At 45.2% G+C, this 21,850-nt stretch overlaps 1 long non-coding RNA gene across 1 annotated transcript in view; it reads left to right on the forward strand.

Annotated features, from left to right (window-relative positions):
• Nucleotides 1-564: 564 nt before the first annotated feature.
• Nucleotides 565-21,850, forward strand: part of LOC115082441 — a 58,068-nt gene continuing 36,782 nt past the window's right edge. Inside the window, exons 1-2 of the long non-coding RNA XR_003854168.1 lie at nt 565-635; nt 12,157-12,354. This is a non-coding gene — a long non-coding RNA (uncharacterized LOC115082441). The remainder of the gene's footprint in view (nt 636-12,156; nt 12,355-21,850) is intronic.

The raw sequence follows: 21,850 nt of genomic DNA on the forward strand, positions 1-21,850 counted from the left end.
AATATCAAATGATTGGACGAGGGGCAAAGTTGTTATACGTGGGGAGCCTGCCTAGATACAGCAGCGATTCCCAGCTGCAAAGCAAAGCTTCAAACCCGCAGCCCGACAGCTGTGAATGACTTTTCTTGGACCAAGAATCTTCCTGACCTGCCAGATGGATGGAGTTTCCATGGTAAAATGTCAGCTGCGAAAGAGAGAGAAACTGGTGAAAGCCAATTTAACGATAATGGAGACATATCTGAGTGATATTTCCAGTGTCTCTGTGGTGCCGTAATACCTGTAAACGACGCAGGTTTTGCATGGGTTGGATAATTTGACGTCTTTCTCCGTAATCAAGGAGGCTATTTTTGGACTCCTGATTCATTATGAATTTAAGCCAAGCTGGATAAGCATAAAATCCAGAACAATCCCTTCCTCAGCAGTGATTTGCATTGCTCATATAAAGTGAGCTTACTCATCAGTCCCGTACCCAGGGTGTGTAGCCAGGAATTCGGTGTTACTCATGCCGGCATGTAATTAGCTTTGGAGCAGGTCAAGTTACAGATTCCTAATGCTTGCTTTCATAGGTTATGTTGGGGCAATGATGAGCATCACTAGGATAACAATCAAGTTTATTGAACCGAACCATGTGCCAGGTAAGAGACATTTCGCACTTTTTTTTGGAATCGTTGGCTCTCTTTTCAAAGCTCGCTTGGTATGAAATGGCATAGCGCGCCGTTTGTCCAAGCAAAATGCTTCCTTAAAACCTGGCTATACTCCATTCCTTAGCCATGCAAAGTGCAACCACAAGGATACCAGGCAAAGCCAGTCCAATCAATAACAGGACAGGGAAAAGTGGTGGCCTCAAAGAGAAGTGGGCGATGTGAACTCTGAAAAGAGACCATTCCAAGGGGGCAATTTGCAAGAGCCTGCTTATTTTGCAAGGTACGTGTGTGCCCCAGGTAGTTTCTCTTTGGGAATTTGCTAGTGTTAAGCACGTGCATACAAAAGGCATTCAAGCTTCATGCAGAATCGGTGCAAGGTATTAGGCGCCCTAGGCATTAACCTTCTGCCTTGCAGCCCCCCCCCCCCCCCCCCCCCCCCAGTCCAGGCCCCGGCCCTGGCTCCAGCCCCAACTTCATTCACTCAGACAGGCCCCCTCTCTTACACACACTTAGGTTCCTGTCTCATTTCACACACTCATCCTTATACAGGCTCCCTTCTTCTCTCTCACTAACACCGTTGCTCTCTCGTATACACACAATCTCTCACACTCACACACACACACACACACACACACACACACACAGGTGCCACTCATGGCCTACTGAGACTCTGCTTCTCTTGTCCATGAGCAGGATGGATGCTGCTCACAGCCTGCCAAGTCTCTGACGTACTCCTCTCGGCCATGAGTGGGATGGGCTCAGGGCCGGAGGAACCACTAGGCGAGCTAGGTCTGTGCCTAGGGCGCTGAGACTTAGGGGGCACCGCGGCAGGCAGCAGAATTTTGAAAGGGCAAAAAGTGCCCTTTCAAAATTCTGCCAGCCCCCTGACTCACCCTGCCTCCCCCCAGTGCCACCCTCCCAATGCCCCCCCTGGTGGTCCAGTGGAGGGCCCTGGAGCGATCTGCTGCTCACGGGGCCTCGGCTGCCACTAAGCAAAATGGCGCCATTGACCTTTAGCCCCTGCATGTGATAGGGGCCAACCAATGGCACTGGTAGCCCCTGTCACATGGTAGGGGCTGAAGTCCATGGTGCCATTTTGGTTAGTGGCAGCTGAGGTCCCGGGAGCGGCAGATCGCTCCTGGGCCCTCTGCTGGACCACCAGGGGGGACGGCGGGGAGGGGTGGTACTGGGGGGGGGGGGAGGCAGGGCGAGTTGGGGGCTGGCTGCCTGCCATGGCGCCCCCTAAGTCTCGGTGCCTGATCTCCGGCTGTGCCGATCTTCTTTCTGTGTGTGTGTATCTGTGTGTGAATCTGCCAGTTTAAAAAATGAAATGTGATTAATACATATACCTCAACTTTTGTGCTGGTAGCGCAACTTTTGAATGAAAGATGAAATTACTGAATTTTAAGCATCCTTCTTCTGGAAAATAAAATTTAATAAAGTGGGTAGAGACAAATACTAAAGCAAAAAAAAAAATTAAAATATTTAAAATGTTCATCTCCACAAAATCACAAATTTAAGATACTGATGCCAGGTGGGGGTTTGTTTTTTTTTTTTTTTTAAGCATAATTTAAGCATGAAGACTAGAATAGTTCCAATCTGAAACGGTTTTGCTATTTTTTTTAAGCCTTTAGAAAATGTATATTTTAAATGACTAAGACTGGAATCTTCCCATTTAAAAGGGAAGCTGACTAAGGATGTCTTTCTGTTCCATATCTCCCACATGAATAATCATACGACTGATAGTTTGAAGAAAGACACTTGTTTTATTGCCTGAAAGTGTAAAACAAGAGAAGTTTGTACGGTGTGGGTGGCTGTCCCTTGGGAGGACAGAACCTGAAGGAAGGGTGTCATTTCGCCTTCTGATAGGAATATGGTTTTCTTATTTAACGGTTGGGAGCATCACTTCACTTTTAGTAAAATTGAAAAATCATGCAAGTCTGAAAGCAAGGTGCTCTGTGAGAGTGTAATGTGTCTGTGAGACAGGTGCTTCTGTGAGAGTGTAATTGTATGTGAGACAGGGTTGCTTCTGTGAGAGTGTAATGTGTATAGAGACAGGGAGGGTGCTTCTGTATGTGTGGTGTATATGTGAACAGGGAGGGTGCTTCTGTATGTGTGTGGTGTCTATGTGAGTCAGGGAGGGTGCTTGTGTGTGTCATGTGTGTGCGAGAGAGGTGGAACATGTTTTTGGCTGACTTGTGGCTGTGAGAGAGGGCATGTGTGTGATTGAGCCTGTTTGTATGTGAGATAGAACATGTGTTCTATCTCACTTTTCCATTTCCACGATTCCATTTCCACTTTTCCATTTCCACGATTACAGAACAGTTTTGCAATCAATAATCTTCTCTAAGTTAGATTATTGCAATTCTATTCTATTAGGTCTCCCGTCTTCTCATACTAAACCTCTTCAGATGGTTCAGAACACGGCGGCCAGAATTTTGACAAACACAAGAAGAGACCACATATCTCCGATTCTCAAAGACTTACATTGGCTGCCAGTGCACTATAGAATCTTATATAAATCCATTACTACCATCTACAAAGCATTCATCAACTCTCTCCGCTTAACCTCCAAATCCATTTAAAAACATACCTCCATCAGACCTATCAGAGAGTCCTACAGAGACTCATTACATGTGCCTCCTGCAAAAACCTTAACCATAGACTCTCAGAGACAGGGCTTTCTCTACAGCGCAGGACCTACCTTGTGGAACTCCATCCCACCAGAACTGAGACAGGAACCTTGCCTCCCCACTTTCAGAAAAAGACTTAAAACCTGGCTATTCTTGAAAGCCTTTCCAGACACCAACTGAACCCACTCTCAACTCAAGAACTAAGAACTCCCCGTCAGGGTAATCAACAACCTTTGACAACTCAATAATGTTCTCTCTTTTTTAATGAGGCAGGTTTTATTTACCTTGGTTTTATTTACCTTGGTCATTCTTTTGTTATCTCAGTGTCTAATCTCTATTTTTGCCTTCTCTCATTCCAAGTTGCATTTTATCCCTGTTTTATTGTAACTGCTACCTTATTCTTCTATCACTTGTTAATGTTTTTAAGTTATTAAGCATTTATTCTGTTGTCACACACTTGTTATTTGTAAACCGGCATGATGCGACTCCCATCGCGAATGCCGGTATATAAGAAATTTAAATAATAAAAAAAAAAATAAGTGTGTGATTGAGAGCTTGTGTGTAAGTGAAATAGAGCATGTGTATGATTGAAAGCCTGTGTGTAAGTAAGAGAGAGTGAGAGCATTGTGTGATTGATGAGAGACTGGCCAGAGAGGTGACGTGTGTATGTGTGAGAGAGACTGATCAGGGAGATGACTGGTATGTGTGTGCGTGTGTGTGTGTGTGGTGTGTGAGTGAGAGAGAGAGAGAGACTGGTTGGGGAGATGATTGGTGTGTGAGAGACAGAAACTGGTTCTGAGGGTGTGACTGGTGTGTGTGTGCTGTGTGGTGTGAGAGAGAGAGAAGAGACTGGTTGTGGTCCCTAAGGAAGAGGACCGTGAGGACAGCTTCATCCGCTACTGCTGCTTCTGGTGTGGCCTGCAAGGAAAGGAGTAGGACAAACTGCTGGAGAGGGTAAGTAAAGGTGGCTTTTAAGTTCATTTTTCTTGATTGACTACCATTTTAATTATTGGGTAGTATGTGATTGTGTCTGCTGTTTGAAATATTTATTGGTGTTTGGTAAAGCTTTCAAATTTGCATGAGTCTTTAATTATTGGATATTCTATTCATCAGCTGTTTTGAAATTTTTATTAGTATGATTTTATAATTATGATTAATGATTTATATATCTTGATTTTATTGATTGTTTTCACGAGGAATGGTGTGAAATTTTGTTTTTCCATTGTACACTGTATAGAGTCTGGCGTGATGCGTTTTACAGTTCAGTTTTTGTCTGCACATTTCTCTTTTATACTTTATGTGGCTTTATTCTGTGTTTGGTGAGAGTTTGTGTTCTGCATGCAAAGACTGAGATGAAGCATTCTTTTAGCATGTGGTTTCTCTGTAGGGATCTGTAGTAGCTTAGCCTGTTCTGTTTTCCTGATAGGAGGTTGTATTGATATTTTAGATTCTGGTTGTAATAATTTTTGGTATTCTTTTTCATAGGTAGGGTTGTTATTCTTTGAGTGTTGGCAGATAGTACTGTGTTGATTACAGGAAGACCATGCCGAAATATATCACAATAGGTATGATGCCATATGAATTCCAAGATGCAAAGTTTCTTGTTGGCATCACAACAGTGCATTGAAATTATCACAAACAACTTGTATATTAATTTTTACCTCAGAATGTTCATTTTTCATGTAAATATGTTATAAATGCATAATTTAAAATTGTGTATGGGGAATGGGCGCCAGGACCTGTAAGGTTTGCCTAGGGTGCCTTAATACACCTCGCACCGGCCCTGGATGGGCTGTGCTCGCAGCACCATATGGCTGTCTTTGCCCACCCCTAATGACTGGCACTCCAGGCGACCCGCCTAGTTCAACCTATTGGATGCACCAGCCCTGGATATGCATTTGCTATTTGCGCAGATGGCTAATCGGGAGTAAAAACCATTTAACTTGCACTGAAACGGAAAAAACAAAAGGAAACAAAAAAAAAGCCAAAATAAAGGACCCCACCAATAAACAAACCAAAAAAATAAAAACAAACAACCCCCTCCACACACACACATACCCTGCATATCTCTAGAAAATAGCCACCAGTACCCACTGAATCCGTCTTATGACCTTCCTCCCACCCCCCCCTTCTGGACTGTAAGTTTTTCTGGGCAGTGACTGACCTTCAGACAGTGACCCATGTAAGTCCTGGCTCTACCTTCCTGTAGTATCCAAACTGTATTGATCTTGCACCTTCAAAGCACTGTCAACATCACAGAAAAATACAAGTCTAGAATTAAATGGCAATTTATATGAGTTTATGTAATTATATTCCGGGATGGCAGTGCATTATGGTATTTATAGTTCCTTGCTCCCTTCTATTGAAATGGGCACCACAGATACCGAAGTGAAGCAGTCGGCAAGGGTGCGTGAGTCATTCCGTATATCACCCGGGATTTGGATAGAAGAGGGGAGAATAAAAGAAATTAAAAAAAAAAAAAAAAAAAAGCATTCTGCAAGGTGAGTCAGCCACCCGACTTCTCAAAGCCCTGGAGCAGTTTGGCAATGCCGAGCCACTGCTGGGAGCTGGGAAGCAGGCGCTGACGGAAGGCGAGGAAAAAAAAAGCCCCCATCGCCAAACCAAACTGATGGGGAAAAACTGCAGGAAAATTAGAACTGTAAGAACCATGAAAAAAAAACAATAGGAAAAGTTTTTTTCTCTGGTTGGTTTCTTTCCGCAGCTTTTGTCCCAGGGAATAAGCGGGCCGTGGCGCTCCTCCACCCACCACTGGCACAGGAGACGCTCCCTGGAAGGGGCCAATGTCCTGCACTCAGTTTTCCAGGTCATCGCCCCCCAGCAGCCTCGGCAAAGCCTTCATCAGTTTCTGGGCCACTCAGCTCAGCTCCCACAGCAGCGCCTTCTCCTTCCCATTGCCAGGGTTATGGCCACGCAGAGAGTGAGAGAGAGGCCCCGCCGACTGCTGGAAATGCCAGTTCCCAAAGGAACTCATTGCACCGCCCCCCCCCCTCCTCCTGTCCGCTTCCCTCCTGGACAACGTGCAGCGGGGGTACAAGAAGGTCAGGCAATGGGAGCTCGGGGCTCGATCTTCAGCCTCGGCGGTGGGCTTCGGTCTTGGCCCCCGAACAGCCACATCAGCGGCGGTCACCAGTCTTCACCCCTTTTTGGTTTTGTCCACCCTGTCCCTGATGTGTCGCAGATGGACAGAAGGACAGACCAATTGCCGTTCCTTGTGGGCCTGGGCATGTCACTTTATCTTCACTTGTGTCAGGTACAAACTTAAAGGCTAGATTTACTAAGCCGCAATAAGGCGATATCGCTCCTTACGCAATGTTTTTTAAAAAAATAATTTTATTTATTAGAATTTTTCAAAATACAAAGCAAATACCTTTGCACAAGAAACAACAAAGAGGTGTCTACTAGTTATACAATCCAAAATATGATCAGCGAAACAAATCTGCCTCTCTCTCTAATAAAAACCAACAAGTGAGGGGGGAATCAAAATTAAGAGGAGCAAAATGAAAGAACAGAATGAATCCTGTATTTATACAATAGATGGCGGGTAGGTACTACGCCCAATTTGTATCATGGATAAACTAACATGGCTATTGGGTTACGTGTAAAACTCACCCCCTCTAGCAGTAAGAAACTCCCTTAATTGCTCAGGAACAAAAAAAAAAAAAAAGCAAAAGTATTTTCATTTTAATTTCACGATACATTTGCTAGGATAAACACAGAAGAAACGAAGCAGCCAGGGCAAAATCTTCTTGGCGCATTTGAAGGGAACCTTTGCGTCGTTCTTGAGCGACCTTAGCTGAGTCGGGATACATCCTGACTTCAGCACCCAGAAAACTAGCATTAAAATTTTGAAAATAAGACTTCATCACAAAACGTAAACTCCGAAACATATGGAAAAGTAGCAAGCAGTGGGGACCTCTCGGCAATTTCCCAGATATTTAGACAAACTAGCTAAGTCCACCGTAGCTTGCCTTACCCTTGGAACAATCAAGCAATGTTTATAATGTATTCCTCCTGGGAAAAAACATCACAGCTTGATAAATCCAGGCCTTGGATTGTGAGCCCCCCTGGGGAGAGGGAAATATCTACGATACTGAACGTGATCCGCTCTGAAGTGGATGAAAGGCAGAATATAAAATACATTGAGTAACTAAATCAATACAAATCATAAGGGTGTTTTTCATTCACAAAATATGCTGAGAGGGATAATATCTCTGTCAGGACCCAGCAGCACCAGGATTTTGTGGGAATGTTTTCACTTAGAAATCTCTCTTTGTGAGCTCTCCATTCCCCCAGTCCTACGTTCCTCCTCTCTTCCCCTCGCTTTGAAGTCTATTCCGTTGCGGTTTATATTCCATCAGATGCACAGATGACCCCCTTGGCTAATGAGATCGTATCTTCTTGGCTTGCTTCTTCTGTCAGAGGTTAGCTTTTCAAAATAACTCCAAGCCAAGCTATCTTAGCTTTCGGTAAGGGCCACCGGTGGGAGCCCTGTGTTCAGGGCAGGCCGGATCTGCGTTCCTCTTTTGATTTTTGTCATTGCAAAGGGTAAAGTGTCCATGGTGACCTGTTCCAGACAGAACCTGGAAGTATGCCTACCGATGTGGCCGAAAGAGACAGGTACAGCCCTATGTCAAAACACGTGTGGGCTGGGGTTTGTTTGGCTGGGCTTTTTAATCTTAAGATGACTGTTTTTGCAGAAAGATTCTTATATATAGATAGATATATGGGTGGGGTGTCTTCTTTTTTTCGACAAAGATTATCAAAAGGTCTTTGCTGGAACACGACTGTAACATATAGACGTTGATGCATGTTGGAAGCCTCCATTTTTAACCGGTTTTTGAATGAGTAATTCATTTCTTAGATCTTTACGCGAGACGCATTAGCTCCTGGGTTTGCTCTCTTGTATTATTTTAAGAGCACCTGCCTGTGGTTTGTACTGCCTTAGCTTTTTTTTGTATTGAATTTTGTTTTTCCAAACAGTGAAACGGCATAATTAATTTTAAATTATATTTGCTCTGCCTGTTGGCTCCATTGGTGCAAATCTTACTGACACAGAAGTCTTGTTTGCAGTACAGTCACAGGGCATGAGGAGACTTGATTAATATTTGTTCTATCCTTGGCACGGAGTAAAAACCCTGAAGTTTATGCAAGAGATTAAAGTAACTTTTTTGGCTTGTGAAGTGCAGCCATCTCTCAATCTCTTCTGCTACTGCACAGTGCGTGAGGCACGACCGGGATACGGCCGTGCAGACGTGAATTTCTGGACAGTAGGATGGAGGAAGTGTGGTTTGACCTGCAGGCTCGGAATATAGACTGGAGAGGTGCAAATAAATACGATCGCAGCGACAGAGAAAAGAGGAAAAAAAGAAAAAACAAACAAACCCAGGGTTTTCCGCCTTTATCAAAAAATGGATGGGATATATTGGCTTCTGGGGGAGTTTTTGACAACAGAATTTAATGGTATTATTTTTGATGAAGCAGAAGAAAAATGGTGACCAGGTGCTCCCATACATTTTAGGGGCATTGCCTTTCATCAGCCTTTTGCTCCATCCCTCAAGCGTTTTGCATTAGACCCCCCTCAGCGGTCTCTGATTTTCTGCCAGAGTCTGTAGGAAGGATCCCTAAGGTCCACATCAGGGGCTCCTGTAGCACCGTGGAAGATTCCCGTGGCTGAGCTATCCCACAGGCCGGCCTTTCTGTGGCCTCCCCCCCCAGTAAGAGGAAGGGGCAGAGCCAGCATGGACTGTCCCATGCCCTCACCCTGCATCTGGCCACTGCCAGTGATTCACTGAATTTCCCAAGCAAAGGTTCTAAAAGGGTCAGAGCTGGAATCTCCTGTCAGCTCATCAGAGCGGGGACTCGGCGCTTACGAGTCAGTAAAGTGAAACTGGTTGAGCCGGCCCAGGAAGAAGAGCCTTACAGGTGAAATGTGCTTGCTGCTAATCTGCTGGAGCTCAGCTCCTTTCATTTGTACTTGTGCATGTGGCTCGTAAACAACTCCTTCAGGTTAAAAAAAACAAAAAAAGGGCTTATGTTTAGAACCGCAGGTCACAGCAGCATCAGTTCTCAGCTTGCTTAAAAGAGTAAGAAGTCCAGGCCTCATCTGTAACCTCCAGAGGGGAGGTCCTGCCCACAGAGGGGTCTGTGAGCCCTTCCAGCGGATGACCTCACCCCCACAGATCAGCCCTGGCTGAAAAGAATCCCAGGAAGACGGGGGCTACCTTTCTGAATCCGTTCTCTTCCTTTACTGTCTATTGCTTTTTTTTTGCAATAAAGTGTAATAAAGGTTTTGCAGAGATTTGCCACTTTGCAGGATTTTTCTCTGGGTGATTCTTCAGCTCATGAGCAATTTTGCACAAATTTTGCGAATGGCGCGGAAAATGCAAAATGATGGGTGCGCTTCAATTTGCGGTGGCGATCGCGCAGGCTATTTGCCGTTTTCCCGCATGTTATGATGTTTGTGAAGCCGTTCGCGGTTCAGTATGGTGGCCTTCAAGTTATTAAGGCACAATATTTGGTGGGTCAGGCATCGCAGATTTTGGAGTGGGACTGATGGAGTGAGCAACACAGGCAAACAAAGCGAATTATATTTTGAGATATTATCTCAGTGTCTTCGTAATACAATCATTTGCCCTCGGGGTAGATGCAGCACACCTAACACTCCACAGACTCTGACATTCCTATCCTACATCACATAAATTTGCTTCTCTTCAGACAAGCTTCTCTCTATTAATATTTCGGTACAGTATATTCCCTGGCTGAGGGGGACACTGCTTCCAATCTAATGTGCACCATTAAGCTGAAGAGAAGAACACAAGAAAACTGAGCTGAGAGTTGGATACAAAAGGAACTTTCCCCTCATTCAGGAAATCTGCCCGCACCCTGATGTCGACCCCAATAACTGGTAAAACAGTAAGACTGTTTAGCACATAACTCACCCTACCAGGGTTTCTTTTTTTTTTTTAGAGTGAGCCACCCTGGAAAGAAATGGGCCATGCTCACCGCATTAGGGAATCGCTGTATCAGGGCAATCTGCCTATGGGGGTCAATGTGTCAAGGAGTCACTGCATCTGGAAATCCATTATTGGGAGAGTCAAAAGGGAGTCATTGGATTAGGGAGTCACCGGGTCAAGGAAGTCGCTACATCAGGGGAGTCACTACGTCAAGTGTGCTGCTGCCGTAGGGAGTCATATTGGCGTAATGACCGCATGGTCAGGGAGCCATCACCAGAAAATCCATGGTCTCTTAGGTTTGCTCTTCAGCAGAGATGTCATTGCCTCAGAGTGTTCCCATGCCATCGGATTCATCCTATCACGGAAATTAGAATAATGGGAATTTGTGACGTGAGGGGAAAGGAGACTTACTGTCAGCAGCCTCACAACGTACAGATTCACTAGAAGAGGCTTCCCACTGAGCTCCGTGATACTTTGGAAGCTTAGATGGCGTGGGGTCAGCAGGTGTTATCAGTGGAGTGAGGCATTGAGATAGACTCTGTCATTCCCATGCACTAATAGCATGCATCTGACAACTTCAAACGCTTTGCTTCTGAGACACCTCATGACTCTCACAGAGATGATAAAGCAAAAGCTCCAAGATCTGTCAAAGCATCTGGATCCTTCTGTTTCCTAAAGGGCTCTTTGCATCCAAATACAAGTGACACTGCAAAGCCATCACACAATAACTACGAAGGAAGAGTGAAGGCAGGCTTGGTTTTGGGACTTTGGAACCCATAGGCACTCTTGGTGAGTTTGGGATGGGCCCCAGTCATTACAGAGCGGGTGGATGGGGGGGGGGGGAGGGGGAGGAGAGGAGAGTCCCCTAGATTGCCTCTACCCAGGTCCTCCCCTTCTGCACACATCCTCCTCCAGTCCTCTTCACTCTTCCGCTCATCTCTTCTCCACCCAACCTGCGGCAGCTATGGAAAGATGTTAGCACAGGGCCTGTGAGCATGTGACATAGGCATGGAGGAGGTGAAACTGGAAGGGGGACACCTCAGAGCACAAAATTATGCTGCATTTTCAGTCCTTCTCCTCATATTTCTCATCTCTTGCTGGGTGATATGTCTGCTTCAGCCCACCTCTCCCCTTCTGCTTGGTCAGGAGGGGACGGGGTGAGGTTGGAGCACGAACTGCTCCCTTCTCCAGCCCCTCCCCTCCTCCAGAGTATTTCTGGAGTGAAACCAGAGAGCTCTCAGGTGAAGGATAGGACTGGATGGCACCATCACAATTTGGTATCTTCAAAACTGCCTACATTGCCTATGTGTAAGTCTGGACCTGAATGAAAGTCCATGATATGTAAAGGTAGCTAATTCGCTGCAAGTCCCAAGTTTATAAAACTACTTTACTGCAGTAGAACTATAGCAGTCCACACCTACTCCTGATGATGGGCTCCTGTTATTCTCCTTGCCTTGCATTAAGCATTATTACACTCCACTTTAAGGAAATGTCACAAGCCTACATGACGCTCAAGATAAAAACCTTATAAAAGAACTGAAGAGAGCGGGATACTAAGCTAAGTAGATTTTAAATATTTGTGCAGAAGCTAATAAAATGTTTTATGATTTAAAAACAATATTTTTGGGAAAGGGTCATAACATGAACAACAGCTTGGTATATGATACTGGTTGAATACCATTGCGGGCAAGCACCTGTAGATTATAATTTACAAGCATTACTGTATCTGATACCATTTTCCCCATTGAAATAACTAGCTTTTCATATATGAAAAGTGTTCGGATTTTTCTCTACGTGAATATTTTGTTGTTATTTAGATTTTGTTGTTCGAGTTTTTTGCTCTAGTTTTTTGTTTGGAGTCTGTTCCATTGAGACAAACATCAACTTCACCCTTTCCTCTTCCAGCTCGTAAAGATTTCTTATCATCCTGACCGTTTTGGCCATCAAGCTTGCAGCAGAGGACAGAAGGAAGAAATGGCAAACGATATCATATGGATAGGGACCGTGTTAAACAGTCGTTGGTGTGGACATAACGTCCCCTGCAAATGCTTGAGTATATGGCAAAGCAAAAAGATTGCATGAACGTGTGTCATCCAGCAAGAGGTGAGGATTAAATAAACTGAACATACAGGCTAATGTTCCTCCTTTTTTGATCTCAGTCTAATGAAGGCAAAGTTACCGTCAAGGAAACCCAAAGCTAAGTGCTAGGCTGATGCAAACATCTGCAACAGAATAGATAACAGGACACTGGATGGGATGAAAGCAACTGAGAGGGGGCTTGAAGAATGGTCAGGGTTTTGGAAAATGAGGCTTAATATTAAAACAAAGTGTAAGATCTTGCATTAGGGGTGCAAAAAACCATTAGCAACATATAATTTAAAAGGACAGAAACCTGGATGCTGTTAAGAAAGAGATCAAGTAGTAATAAGAAGATGCTGGGTCAGACCAAGGTCCATCAAGGCCCACATCCTGTTTCCGACGGGGGCCAACCTGGATCACAAGCTGGGGTGGATTGGCCTTTCGGGGATTGGGCAATCGCTGGTGGGCTCGTCTCTCTGGTCACATGGTTTCCTCTTCTTAGTGCCTGCTCTGGTTGCCTGCCTGTGGCCAAAGAAAAGAAGAGGGGCCACCATGGCCCACTGAATGCTTGGTGTGTGTGTGTGTGGGGAGGGGGGAGGTGCCTACAGTAGAGCCCATCTCACTGTAACCCAAAACATTTGTTTCAGTTCCTCTGAATCATCACTTTCAAATCTCACTTCTGGCCTGGGTATCTCTCTTACATCTTCCTCAGTGAAGACCGGAGCAAAGAATTCATTTAGTCTCTCTGCTATGGCCTTGTCTTCCCTTAGTGCCCCTTTTGCTCCTCGATCATCTAATGATCCAAATGACTCCCTTGGAGGCTTTTTGCTTCGAATGTGCCCGAAAAAGCTTTTATTATGAGTTTTGCCTTCCAAAGCTAGCATCTTTTCAAATGCTCTCTTTGCCTTCCTCATCAATGCTTTGCAACTAACTTGCCAGTGCTTATGCCGTTTCCTGCTTTCTTCACTCAGATTTCCATTTCTGAAAGATGTTCTTTTGGCTAGAATTGCCTCTCTCATCTCACCTTTTAAATATGCCTGTTACTACTAATTTATTCTAACTCACAAAATTAGTTCAAAGTGTATTATACCTAAACTCTCACAATTCCTAACAGTGGTAAACAAATACTAACTTATATAAGCTCACAAAATTAACCCAAATTCCTATTTCTAAGCACACACAATTCTTAACACTTGGAAACAAATACTAGCCTTAAAAACTAGCACACAATAAACACAGCCAGTAATAGTTTAATTCTTTAAGATTTTCTAAAAAAGATTTTAAGTGTTCTTTCCCAGCAAGTCCAACTTACCACCAGCAGACAAAGGTTCTGCAGTCAGCACTCTCTCTGGACTCTTGAGCCCTCAAATGGGATAAGAGTCTATAAATCAAAGAATGTACTGGGGGGGGGGGGGGCGGAGATAAAAAAGCACATTTAAATTGCCTACCTTTCTTTTCTGTTTTATTTATTTATTTATTTATTTATTTATTTATGAACTTTTATTTACCGACATTCGTGAAGCACATCATGCCGGTTTACAGTGAACAGAAAGGAGGAAAATTACAATAAAACAAGGGAGCGGGAGGGGGAAAAAGGCGAGAAGAGGAAGGGGGATGGGGAGGGGGAGGAGACAGGGAGGAGATGAGAAAGGCAGTAAAGATTGAGAAAAAAAACAAATAGAGTAACTATATACAGTTGAATATATGTACAGTTACAAACAACTTATGTAGTACTAAAATGGTACTATAAAAGACTGGAAATATTTTATCAATTCAATGGTTGTTCTCTTAAATATAAAGTATTTAGGGGGTGGCAGGAAGGGGTGTAGAAGGGCAGTGGAGGAGTTGGACAGATAGGGAGGGGCAAATGGGGATTGGAGGTCGAGTGAGGGTGGAACTGAATAAGGGAGGCAGTTTTTATCAGGCAAACAAACTTAAAATTACCACTTTCCTTTCTTTATTATCAATCAAATACACTCAAAATTACTTCCCTTTCCTTTTATTATCAAGCAAACACTTAAAAATTTCTCACCTTCCCTTTCTTTATCAGGCAAACACACTTAAAATTACCTACTTTTTCTTTCTTTATCAAACACACTGTGACGGGGTCACTATGCTAGACTGGATAGGAAGAATAAAGCTAGGAACCAAAGTTCTAGAAGTGGGGGGAAGGAAAATACAGCAACACCAGGCTAGAGACATCCCTTGATTCCTTCCCCCGGATGTTACAAGGACAGAAGAACCACAGGTGTGAGAGGTTAAGGGTGGGACTTCCCTGGAGCCAATCAGTTGGCGGAGGAGTTCCCACAGGATAAAAAGGACTCCCTAGTAGAGCAGTGTCAGTCTCCTGTGGGGGACCGAGGAAGAAGGATTGGATTTCCTGTCTGCTTGGGGAGACGGCAGTGCTGGACATTCCCCGACCGTGTGAAGGACTGCAGCAACTATCACAAGGAAGGTGAGCGCGGGGACTTTTGTTGTTTGGACGTACGACAAGGATACTTTGCCTGGATGACTGCCGGTGGGTGGCTGTACCTCTGGGGAAGGGTTGAGGTCCCAGAGGTACGGAGGGAGGTGGCAGTTAGGCCCAGTGGGGCCGGACTTTTGAACTATGGACTTTGAGAGGGACTTCTGAAGCCAGTGGTTGGTAAGTGAGTTGCTGGCTCAGTGGGGAAGGCATCTGCCTTCCATCCAGGTGGTGAGGGTTCAAATCCCACCTTGGGACTTTTAAGATAAATACAGTCAAGGTTTGGACCTGGGAACAGACTCAAGCAGATGGTGTACGGACCAGTGAAAGCATCACACACACTTAAAATTATCTATCTTTCTTTTCTCTTTTATCAGGCAAACACACTTAAAATAATCTCTTTCCTTTCTTTATTATCAAGCAAATACACTCAAAAGTACCTACCTTTCCTTTCCTTATTATCAGGCAAACACACTTAAGATTACCTACTTTTCATTTCTTTATTATCAAGCAAACATACTTAAAATTACCTGCCTTTCCTTTTCTTATTATCAGGCAAACATACTTAAAATTATCTCTTTCCTTTCTTTATTATCAAGCAAATACACTCAAAATTATCTCTTTCCTTTCTTTATTATCAAGCAAATACACTCAAAATTACCTACCTTTCATTTTCTTATTATCAGGCAAACACACTTAAGATTACCTCTTTCCTTTCTTTATTATCAAGCAAATACACTCAAAATTACCTACCTTTCCTTTCCTTATTATCAGGCAAACACACTTAAAATTACCCACCTTTTATTTCTTTATCAAGCAAACACACTCAAAATTACCTACCTTTCCTTTTCTTATTATCAGGCAAACACACTTAAGATTACCTCTTTCCTTTCTTTATTATCAAGCAAATACACTCAAAATTACCTACCTTTCCTTTCCTTATTATCAGGCAAACACACTTAAAATTACCCACCTTTTATTTCTTTATCAAGCAAACACACTCAAAATTACCTACCTTTCCTTTTCTTATTATCAGGCAAACACACTTAAGATTACCTCTTTCCTTTCTTTATTATCAAGCAAATACACTCAAAATTACCTACCTTTCCTTTCCTTATTATCAGGCAAACACACTTAAAATTACCCACCTTTTATTTCTTTATCAAGCAAACACACTCAAAATTACCTACCTTTCCTTTCTTTATCAGTCAAACACACTTAAACTTAGCTATACATTTCCTTACATAGCTAAACATAGCCATACATTTCCTTATTATCAGGCAAACACACTTAAAATTACCTATCTTTCCTTTCTGTCATGGTTTCGTCTGCTATTCAGCCTCTCTGTGCCAAAGTTCTGCCTGTTATTCAGCTTCTCCACCAGCAGAGCTCTTCAGCAAGCCTCACCCACAGCTGTCCTAGCTATGTCCTTGCTAATCACCTGATATGGCAATTCCAGCCCTCCTTGTCTTTTCATGGAGTCACCTTGGCTCCTTGACCTGGCCAGCCTTGTCTTACTATTCTATTTTGCCTTGTGGCCTACCCAGGCTTCCTGTCTTGCCTTGTGGCCTATCTTGGCCTTCTGCCTTACTCTGTAGCTTACTTTGGCTTCCTGGCTTGCTCTGTGGCCTACCTTGGTTTCCTGCCTTGCTCTGTGGTCTGTCTTGGCTCCATGCCTTGCTCTGTAGTCTTCCAGGTTTCCTTGCCTTGTCTGTAGCCTTCTAGGCTCTCCTGCTTTGCTCAGAGTGTTGCGTGTCCCGGCTGCGGCAGGCCCACGACCGGCTCTACTCACCCCTGATGCCTGGGTCCCAGACCTTCCTCTTTGGCAGTGATAGGCAGCCGCTTCTACCATTTCCCCAGGTACCTCCGGCTGCTTTGGGGCTCCCTCTGGTCGCAGTTGGGTCTCTCCCCGTGCATGGAGGGGAGATACTGCCACCACGTAGTTGCAGTCACTTTGCCTTAGGCGCATGCGCGCCTTTCCTGACTTTAAAGGGGCCGTGGCGGGAAACCTTCCCGCGGCCCCGGATGATGACTTCACCAGGCCCTGCTACTTAATGCAGGCCCTGCCATCCGGTCCTTGCCTTAGCAACAGGTCTCCATGCTTCTTGTCATGTGCTTAGTTGCTACTCCTTCGTGTTCCTGTTCCTGCTCCTGTGTTTGTTTGTTCCAGTTCCCGAGTTCCAGTACCAGTTTCCTGTTCCTGACCTTCGCCTGTTCCCGATTACCTTTTGGATGGATTCCTGGCTTGACCCTCGCTTGTTCCTGACCATGCCTTGGATGGATTCTTTGGCTCAGATCTTGCTTGCACCTGACCTTGTCTCCAGCTGCCTGCCCTGACTTCAGCTTGCACTTGACCTTGTCTCCAGCCGCCTGCCCTGACTTCCGCTTGCACTTGACTTTGCCACCAGCTGACTGCTTGGATTTGGCCTTTCTTAGGCTCTTGCCTACTTTCAAACCTGGACTTAATCTGTTCCTGTTCTCAAGCCTGCCTCAGCCTGTCCGGACTTCTGGATCCAGGCCTCGTCTTGATCTCAGCTCCTTCGGACCCTGTGTATCCGTTGCTTCCTGGCTCCCTGCTTTGAACATCTTCCTCGGGATCAACCATGCGGAGGCCCCGCCTAAGACCAGCCGGCCCCGGTACCCAAGGGCTTAACCTGGCTGGTATTGGCGAAGCTCCAGTCGGTCTCTGCTTCCCCTCCTGCTCCGCCTCCTGATGCCCAGCAGGTCCACAGAGACCTGCTGGGCATCTTTGGGTCTGCTAGGGTGACCTTGTCCAGTCTTGTGGCCTGTTTGGGCTTTCTTGTTTACTGTTGTGTGGCCTAGTCCTGTCCTTGTCCAGTCCTGTTCAGTCCCTTGTCAATTTACCATACTTTGCCCTTGTTCTTGTTGAAGACCTGCATGTATCCTGCCCCTGCCTGTCCTTAGTATCAGCCTTGCACTCAGCCCTGCCTGTCCTCGGCACCAGCCTTAACGTCAGTGCCTGGATCCAGCTTCCATCCTGTGCTTGAATCGAGTACCAGCCAATGTGTCCTTCAGAAGGAAAGTACTACTGGCCCCCAGAACCCAAGGGCTCAAACCTGCGAGAGAGGGGGCTGGCTAGGCAGAAGAACATCTCCAGTCCTGCCCTGCAGTCCTATGCCACTTCTATAGGGGTGATTCCTGATTCCAACCTGCCAGACTATGACTCTTACTTATTTACTACCCCTAACAGAAGGCATAGAGCAGCAGTTATTGCCTTTAATAGAAGGCATGGGGATAAGCTGCATGGAGTGCCAGTTTCTACCCTTAAGAGAAGGCATGGGGGTAACATAAGAACATAAGAAATTGCCATGCTGGGTCAGACCAAGGGTCCATCAAGCCCAGCATCCTGTTTCCAACAGAGGCCAAACCAGGCCACAAGAACCTGGCAAGTACCCAAACATCAAGAAGATCCCATGCTACTGATGCAATTAATAGCAGTGCCTATTCCCTAAGTAAACCTAATTAATAGCCGTTAATGGACTTCTCCTCCAAGAACTTAGCCAAACCTTTTTTGAACCCAGCTACACTAACTGCACTAACCACATCCTCTGGCAACAAATTCCAGAGCTTTATTGTGCATTGAGTGAAAAATTTCTCCGATTAGTCTTAAATGTGCTACTTGCTAACTTCATGGAATGCCCCCTAGTCCTTCTATTATTCGAAAGTGTAAATAACCAATTCATATCTACCTGTTCAAGACCTCTCATGATCTTAAAGACCTCTATCATATCCCCCCTCAGCTGTCTCTTTTCCAAGCTGAACAGCCCTAACCTCTTCAGCCTTTCCTCATAGGGAAGCTGTTCCATTCCCTTTATCATTTTGGTCGCCCTTCTCTGTACCTTTTCCATTGCAACTATATATTTTTGAGATGCGGCAACCAGAATTATACACAGTATTCAAGGTGCGGTCTCACCATGGAGCGATACAGAGGCATTATGACATTTTCCATTTTATTAACCATTCTCTTCCTAATAATTCCTAACATTCTGTTTGCTTTTTTGACTGCTGCTGCACACTGAGCCAATGATTTTAAAGTATTATCCACTATGATGCCTAGATCTTTTTCCTGGGTGGTAGCTCCTAATATGGAGCCTAACATTGTGTAACTACAGCAAGGGTTATTTTTCCCTATTTGCATCACCTTGCACTTGTCCACATTAAATTTCATCTGCCATTTGGATGCCCAATCTTCCAGTCTTGCAAGGTCCTCCTGTAATGTATCACAATCCGCTTGCAATTTAACTACTCTGAATAATTTTGTATCATCTGCAAATTTGATAAACTCACTTGTCGTATTCATTTCCAGATCATTTATAAATATATTGAAAAGCACCGGTCCAAGTACAGATCCCTGAGGCACTCCACTGTTTACCCTTTTCCACTGAGAAAATTGTCCATTTAATCCTACTCTCTGTTTCATTTCTTTTAGCCAGTTTGCAATCCACGAAAGGACATCACCTTCTATCCCATGACTTTTTACTTTTCCTAGAAGCCTCTCATGAGGAACTTTGTCAAATGCCTTCTGAAAATCCAAGTATACTACATCTACCGGTTCACCTTTATCCACATGTTTATTAACCCCTTCAAAAAGATGAAGCAGATTTGTGAGGCAAGACTTGCCCTGGGTAAAGCCATGCTGACTGTGTTCCATTAAACCATGTCTTTCTATATGTTCTGTGATTTTGATGTTTAGAACACTTTCCACTATTTTTCCCGGCACTGAAGTCAGGCTCACTGGTCTGTAGTTTCCCGGATCACCCCTGGAGCCCTTTTTAAATAACGTGCATGGAGCGACAGTTACCACCCTTAATAACTTGCAGGGGAGACTGGATGGCCCACTTGCCATCATTTACTGTGTAATTAATAGAGTATTTTCAAAGCAAAGTTATGCGTGTAAGTTTCCTTTGAAAATACTCATCAAAGTCTGCGTATAAAATGTGCACGCAGACTTTACACATGAAAACGGCTTTGGTCCCGGGAACGGAGGGAGGCGATGTGAAAGAAGCATTCAAACATTTCCCAGACTTCAATCACAGGAAGGTGACATTTGCCACAGGAAAGAAATCTCAGAGTCAGGGGGGAGGTCATGATATCAATTGGAAGGAGAAAGGTTCAGAGGAAAGGTGAGGAAATATTCTTTCTTGAGAAGTTGGTAGACACCAGCAGACGGGGTGGAAACCCAGCACTCAGGCCGATGCAATGCCGTGCGCTGGCCGCAGCTTGCAGCTCAATGCGCAATTGGACGCGCGTCCATAACCTCCAAGGCAAAAACGGGGGGTTAGCGCCACCAACATGCACATCCGATCGTGCGCATAGGTAACGGCGCTCATCGCATGCAAATGCACGTTCATGAGGTTATTATCTATTCCTCCTGATGCCAAAATAAAATGTGCGCCCGATGAGCACATTCTTACTCGACAAAATTAACGCCTGTCCCTAGCAGGCGTTAATTTTGGAGAAGTCCAAAAAGTGTCCAGAAAAGTAGAAACTACTGCTTTTTTTGTACTTCCTCCGACTTAATATCATGGCGGTCCTTTAACGCGCACCGATATAGCATCGGCCCGACTGTGACAGAACTCAAACGCTCTTGCGACGGGATTTATGTAAGTGGTATTATGGTTTGGGTTTTTTATGAGTTGTATTTTGTGTATCCTGTTTTGAGCATCTAAGAAAAATAAGAAATAGGAATGAATGGAAGAACACGAAGGACGGGGGCAGGAGCAGGGTTGGGGGGAGGCTGCAGTATTGCACGCAATCTGCCCTTCACTCTTTCGAGAGCGGAGGCAAGGGGAAACAGAGGAAGTGCAGCCCTCAGACACCGCAGGCATCTGGTCAATATGGCGGCTTGCAGCCTTGAGCCGGTCCAGGGACGCTGGAGGAGGACAGCCTGGAGACGCCGCAGCAGCTAGCCTTCCATCAACCCTGGAGGGAGTCGCCAACGAGGTAAGGTGGGTGGAGCAGAGACGTTGGACAGCGACGGACACAACAAGAAGATCCTACAAGTTGGTCAAGTTTCTACAAGTAGGATATATCCATGGCAGTGTAGAGCAGGATAATTGGGCGGAGACTGGATGAACCAGTCGGGCTTTGTCTGTTGACATGTACTACGTTACCTTACGTTACTATGGTCATAAAAATGTTAAACTTTACTGGACCCAGGAGGGACCCCTGCAGAATCCCATGTGACACGCTCTTCTTCGTTAGCGCTGAGATTTGGGGTTTCTCTGATGTTCCATATGTTGTTCTGTGCTTTGGTCTAAAGCGTTCGGCAAGCAATAAGCAATAATAACACTTTTTTAAAATTGCTTTCTTAACAATATTTATTTGTCAGTAGAAAATCCATATAAGCGTTGCCTGAGGTACTCCCGGGGGGGGATCTGAGGCACTGCACAATGCAGAATGTGGCTCGCTGTCGAGCTGCGGTGCAGAGAGCCAGCAGGAAGCGGAGCGCGGGCCGCAGCTGAAAGGAAGCAGAGGCAGCCCAGAAGCTTAAGCAGTGGGGTTTAGCTGGGGGGGGGGGGGGGGGGGTGAGGTTAGAGGAAGGAGGGAAAGCATGGGGAGTTCAGGCTAGAGGGTGGGGATGGAAGGAGTGGTGAGATCAAACTGAGGTGGAGGAGGGAAAGAGTGGGGAAGGAGGGTAGGGAATGAGTGGTGAGACCAAGTTGGGAGGGGAAAGAAAGGGTGGTGAAGACCATCCGAAGACGCGACGAGGTCAAGCTGCAGAGGAGGGAAAGACTGAAGTTAAGCTGCGGGGAGAAGGGGAGAGGGGAATGATTGATTGGGGAGAGGAGGGGAGGGCGCAAGTGATGTGTGAGTGATGGGGTACATTTGGGGAGGAGAGACTGGAGGAGGAAAAGGAAGGGATAAAATGGTGGAGAAGAGAGAGAAGAGAGTGTGGAGGGGGTGGGGTACAATGGTGGGATGAATGGAGAGGGGGATTGGTAGCGTCAGGTGAGTAATGGGAAGAGGAGGGAGATTGTTAGGGTGAAGTGTGCAGAAAGGCTGAGCTAGAGATCGCCTCAGACCTGTGGCAGT

The sequence above is a fragment of the Rhinatrema bivittatum genome, unplaced genomic scaffold, assembly GCF_901001135.1.
Source record: "Rhinatrema bivittatum unplaced genomic scaffold, aRhiBiv1.1, whole genome shotgun sequence".
In the NCBI taxonomy this organism is placed as follows: Eukaryota; Metazoa; Chordata; class Amphibia; order Gymnophiona; family Rhinatrematidae; genus Rhinatrema; species Rhinatrema bivittatum.